The sequence below is a fragment of the Galeopterus variegatus genome, unplaced genomic scaffold (genome assembly GCF_000696425.1).
Source record: "Galeopterus variegatus unplaced genomic scaffold, G_variegatus-3.0.2 Scaffold816, whole genome shotgun sequence".
NCBI lineage: Eukaryota > Metazoa > Chordata > Mammalia > Dermoptera > Cynocephalidae > Galeopterus > Galeopterus variegatus.
Window position 1 is genome coordinate 416,050 of NW_007726927.1, and position 6,485 is coordinate 422,534.

A 6,485-nucleotide genomic window follows, 5' to 3' on the forward strand; every position below is an offset into this window, starting at 1 on the left:
TAAATAAATAAATAAATAAATAAATAAAATAAGCTTAGGTCCACGATTTGTTGTTTTTTTAATCAACTTTCAAGGAAAGTTTAGTAGTGGATACATATTTGGCCATACCTAAGAGGAACTGCATCCTGTTTCCCCACATTCTGATCTGCATTTAGTATTATTAGATGTTTTAATTTTAAATTCTCGAATAATATGTAACACTGAGATCCTGCAACACTAATGTAAAAATCAACTTTCTGAAGACCATTTTAAATAATTTTAGAATGATATCAACAAAGGTTGATACAAAAAGGAGGGTGTCTGGTTAACCAGATACTTCAGGTAGCCAGGATACCCTGTTTCCCAAACTTTTCACCTAATTGAGATTCTCTAAAGAACTGAACACATGAGCTAAGCATTCTACAATGAATCCCACTGACTGGTATCAGGTCATCTTAATGAAAACAAGAGAAGACCCTGCAGTTTGGCCAATGACAACAATGGCCATCTGGGTAAGAATCACTTCTGCTTTCAGAAGGAGGGGAACGGTCGGCTCCTTACTATTCATCCTTACTCATCAAGCATAACTGGAAGTCTTCTCAGGCCTGGAGAGGCTCAGCCAAGAGAGGGTGGGTGCAAAAGGAAACAGCTAGAAAGCAGCAGTTCCCTGTGACAATGGGAAACCAGATTTGTGAAACAGGCAGAAAAGAAAGGAGCCAGCTGTGGCTTTGAGGGAATTTCAAACAACACTGGACTAAAGTCTTAAGAAAATGCACGCACACACACACACACACACACACAGAGACACACACATATCACTGCAGATTTGGCCACATTGCACACATCTCATTGGGATATTGCATAATAATGCTGGCATTCAAGGACAAGGAGACTATTCTTGTTGAGGCTTTCATAACTCTGAGAAATGCCCTTCAAGGAAAGACAAAAACCACAAAAATCAGGTAATATGGAAGATAGCATGGCAGAGGAATAAAGAAACACAGTATGGGCTCAACTTCTCACTCAACCACTTACTAACTTTGGACAAGTTGCTTAACTTCACTGAAACTCCATTTATTCATCCACAAAATGGGAGTACTTGTGGTTTTTAGGGAAGATAATAAATATAAAGTGGCTGGAATAGTGATTGACACTGAAGAGAAGTAATAATAGAAAGGAGTTTAGGGTTCTAGGCAAGTCACATGTTTTTATACATGGAAGTGGACAGATTTCAGGATATACTACTAAGTGAAGAAAACCAAGGTGCAGCTACCTGCACCTGTTCTACCTGCACTTTCCTCTGTCCTTCTGAATGAACTCTCTATGTACAGATACAGTCCGTCCCCATTGAGCACTGAACCCCTTGCCTACTTGTCTATTCATGGAAATTACCCCCTGTAATTATCCTCTTTCTACTGCAACAACATTTTTCTGAGTTATAATGTATTATTCCAACAACATATAACACTACAATTTCTCACATCCTTAGAAAAAATCCCTTTCTTTGAACCCACAACATCTTCCTCCTTGCTCCTCTTTATACCAGAACTCCTTGAAAGCATTGTTTTGCTCATTGTCACTAATTACTCTCCTCCCATTCTCTCAGATCCATTCCAATCAGGTTTTTTCTCCACCACTGAAGAGAAATAGCTCTTTTCAAGGATACTAATAACCGCCACATTGCCAAATCCAATAGTCAATGCTCAATGTTCATCTCATTTGAACTATTAGCATCATTTAACATAGTTGAAAGATGTTTAAAAGTTTTCTTACTTGGCTTCTTGAGCCCCATACTCCTCCTCCCCACTCCCCCTGCCCTGAATTTCCTGCTAACTCACTGGCATTTCTTCCCAGTCTCCTTCTAGGTCCTCCTTATCTCTCTGACATGGAACACCTAAGACTCGGTCTTGGATTCTCTTCTTTAATTCCATGAACTCTCATCCAAATTCATGGTTTAAAACCATCTGTTTTCTGATGACTCCCAAGTCACTATCTCCAGCTCCAACTTCTCGCCTTCTCACATCCAACTGCCTGCTAAGGTCTTGCTAAAACCATTCTTGCTGAAAACCCAATGCTTGAATCATCACTACTTCAAAATCCAAACCTGCCCGTTTTGCATCCTTCCTCATCTCAGTAAGTGATATTTCTACTCTTCCAGTAGCTCAAGCAAAAATCCCTGGAGGGATTGGTGATTCCTTTCTCTTTTGCTCAAATTCTATATCCAATCCATAAGCAAATTTTGTTGGATTTTTCTTTGAAATATATCCATAAACAAAACACCTCTCATGCCCTCCATCATTCCCATGGCAGCCAAAACCATCATAGTCTCTCACATCGGTACCTGCAGTGGCCTGCTGACTGGTCTCCCTGCCTCCACCTTCCCCCACCCACCCATCCCAGCTTGACTAGAATCAAACACTAGAATCAAAAGCTGTAGGGATTCCCCTTTCACTCAGAGCATAAACCAAAATCCCTTCTGTGGTTTGCAAGGCACTGCCTGGTGCGCCCCATCTCTCAGACTCCCCTGCCTCTCTGGCCTCGTCTCCTTCCCTCTCCCCCATCCTTCCTCTGTTCCAGCCACACTGGCCACCTTACCTTTCCGTGAGTGTACCAACCATGTGCCCACACTACCCTTGCAGATACGATCAGTCTTCACTCCCTTACTTCCTAAAAGTCTACACTGAAATGTCACCTTATCAGCAAGGCCTTCCCTGACCACAGCTGCTCCCACCCATCATTCTCTAGACTGTACAGATTCTATATCTTGCTTTATTCCACCACCTGATATATTTTCTAGTTAGGGTCTATCTCCCTTCCCATAGAATTTAACTTCTTTGAGGGCAGGACTTCGCTTTGCTCCTTATTGTATTCCCAGCACCTAGATCAGTACTTGGCATATAATACATGCTTTAAAAACTGTGTTGAATAAATGGTTGAACCACACTGAAGGGCAATTTGCCAATGGCGCAGTCCACGCCATGGCAGGGTCCTAAAGGAGTCAGCTTGGGCTGCCCTCTCCAAGTTGGCAAGGCCGCTGGAGGGAGAGCTGCTGGCAAAGCTGCAGCTACGAGCACTTGCTGAAACCAGAAGGGCTGCCTGCCTCGGCTTTGTGGCTTTTGCCTTCTCTTTCGATATTTTGGTTAGCGTGGCAGTTCTCTGAATTCCCAAAAGATTATAAAAATAACACAAATAATTATACAGTCATTGAACTAAACATTCCCACAGAAGATCCAAGTAAATCGGACAATTCAAAATTATCCCCTTATTTTCCATATGAACAATAGGTTCATTCCATTAGAACATAAAATCAATACATCCCCATTAGAATTTAAATGTTAACATTGTTCCTTTTAGCAAATTTGTACTTACATTTAGCAATAGACATAGGTCATATGATAGTACTGTCTATCACTTTGCAACTGCAATAGTTCCACCCTGTTAATAGGGTAGATATTAACCACAGCTTGCCAAACGGAAAAGGTCACAGGTTAACTTCAGGACAATGAGAACACCGTCCCAATCTGATAACCTGATACCAAAAGGAGGAAGCATGAGCTTATCACCTGAGACGTGCTAAGGAAGGAAAAAAACTGGCTTCCCCTGTCCTTTTTGAATTATTAAGCTTGCTGATGTAATAAAAATAGTAGCCAAAAAACCCCTGCAGAGAAAAATCTAGATAAAAGGCATTGTCTCATGCTCTACTGTGCTCTAGCTGCAACAAGCTGATAGCCCACAGAGAGCAAGCATGCATACTGATGCACTGAGGTCTCTGTGTTTTTTATTTTCGCCGGCTTCCTCATCCCTCTTTCAAGGACCTGCAAACTCGACTGGAGCTGGTCTCCGGCATGCCAATGCCTAGTAAAGGCAACCCAGTTATTCCATTTCTAGCCTGGGTTACAAGAAAATATATACAAAGATGGCCATTGCAGCATTATATGTAATTGAGTAAAATATGAAATACACTGAATGTCCATCATTTGAGAAATGAATAAATTGTGGCATATCCATACAGTGCAATCGTATGAAGACTTTGAAATAAGTTACTAGAACTACATTTATAAATATGAATGATTCTCAGAAATATAATGTTGAGCAAACAATTGTACAGGATGTTATTTATAAAATTTTAAAACACTGAAAAACAATTCTATATATGTTTATGTGTGAGGAGGTATGCAGTAAATGTACAGAAATATGGGTGTGAGGGATATACAACAACTTCAGGACGATGTTTACCTCCAGGAAAAGTGGAGTATGGGAGGCACAGGTTTCCAACATATCTGTAACACTTTTTTTTTTTTTTTTTTAAAAGATGACCGGTAAGGGGATCTTACCCCTTGACTTGGTGTTGTCAGCACCACGCTCAGCCAGTGAGCGAACCGGCCATCCCTACATGGGATCCGAACCCGGGGCCTTGGTGTTATCAGCACCACACTCTCCCGAGTGAGCCACGGGCCGGCCCGTGTGACACTTTTTTTTTTAAAGAAGTTTCTAAAGTAAATATGGCAAAAACTAAAATTTGTTATTAGGTATTGCCTAGTATTCCCTACTTTTTTTTACACAAATATTTGTCATATCATTTTCTACTCTTCTATACGTTTTAAATGCTCAGGAATTTTTTCAATGAATTAAAAAAAATTAAAGTTGCAAAAAATTACATGTCTGAAAAAGACCTGGTAGGCTTGGAAGCAGCTACCTATGAGTCAAAGAGCATATTTGTGGTCAGCAAAAAAAAACACAACTTGTTGCTAGGATTGCTTTGTTGATATTCTTTACTGTGGTTATTTTTGTTTGTGGAAGCTGGCCAGTTTGGGGACCCAAACCCTTGACCTTGGTGTTGTAACACCACGCTCTACTCAACTGAGCTAACTGGCCCACCCTGATATTCTTTATTGGATAGGTGTGGTTTGGGTCAAAGAAGAAAAGGAAACCAATACTTTAAAAAGGGGAGTGTACGATTGGGCTGTTGCCACTTCACAGAGCAGGGAGGGCAGGTGTAGCAAAGGTGCTGGCTGTCTCTAGGCAGCTGCAGGAGTCACAGGCATGGATGTTTGGTCTATGGTACACCAAAAACCTGGAGCACAATTTGATAACACTTGCAATTTCAGAACTGGAAAGGATGGTGCAGAGCAATGCTTTCTACCTTATAAGTGGAAAAACGGGTACAGAAGCCAAGTGTTAGTTAAGAGTTCCAAGTTCTGGCTCAATTCAAAAAGGTTGATCTCAATTTAAAGCAATTTCCACCCACCCTCACACTAAGATAACTTTCCAGTTTGTCTATGAATATAAAAATAACAAATATTTATTAGCTTAAAATTTTTTATTTCATATGGAAAATATAAGGAACAACTGGAAATGACCCAATTGCCCATCAATAGGAGAATGATTGAATAAATTGTGATACAAACATATTACAGAACATAATGCAGGTCTTAGAATATTAGAATATCTAATATTGAATTGTATCAACCAAGATAATAATAATATATAAGTAGGAAAAAATTTACAAAATATGTCAATATCTTGCCATTTTTATAAAAAGCAAACAAAAAACTGTCTGTGAATATCTGTGTTTATATAAGTTTAGAAAAATTATGGTAGGATCCACACACTATAAAAAATGGTAGTGATATGGAAGGGGAGAGAGCAAGGCTATTACCATTTTTTCAATTTTGAATTCATAATTTTTTTAAAAGAAGGAGTGGAGCAAGAGAAAGAAGAGAAAATTTGCCTTAAACACATCACTCAGAAAGACTTATTGTTTTTAAATTATATTTTCCCCGACTTTAATATAAAGTATATGTACACATATATATTTACAAAAATGGTTCCTAATATACATACACTTAGCAAACTTTCCCGTCCCAGCTTAATACTTAGCCATGTATTGAAGGTCTTAGCATATGGCCCTCCTACCATGTCAACAAATTATCGTCTTTCATGGCTACACACATCCAGCCGTTTGAGGTTACTATAGTTTACTTCACCAGTCCCTCACTGTGGAACGTTTAGACTGTTTCCGGTTTCCCCAGCACAAACAACAATAAACGTCCTTGTACGTTCATATTTGCACATTTGACTGCACAGATGTGAACGAATTCGCAAATGTGGAATTCCCGGGCCAAAGCTAATCCATTTGAGTTCTGATCCACTTTTCCAAACTGGCTTTTTTTCTAGAAAGTGCTTTTCTGTTGTTTGTTGTTTTAAATCATTTTACACTCCCACCGATCCTGCTGTTTAACGCGGAATCGGGAGATCACAAATTGTCGCTGAACTTGAGCGACACCTTCCCGGTGAAACTACGGGGTTTTCCGGGGGTTTGGGAAGGAAGAACAGGATCCGGCGAACCCGAGACCCGCCCCGGGTGGGGGTGAGCGCCCTCGGGCTCTCCCCGCTGCCCCGAGCTGGGACAAGCAAACACCCCCAGGAGGGACGGGGCGCGCGGGGCGGGGCCGCTCGGGCCGGCCAAGGGGCGGGGCCGCTCGGGCCGGCCCCCACCGTCCCCG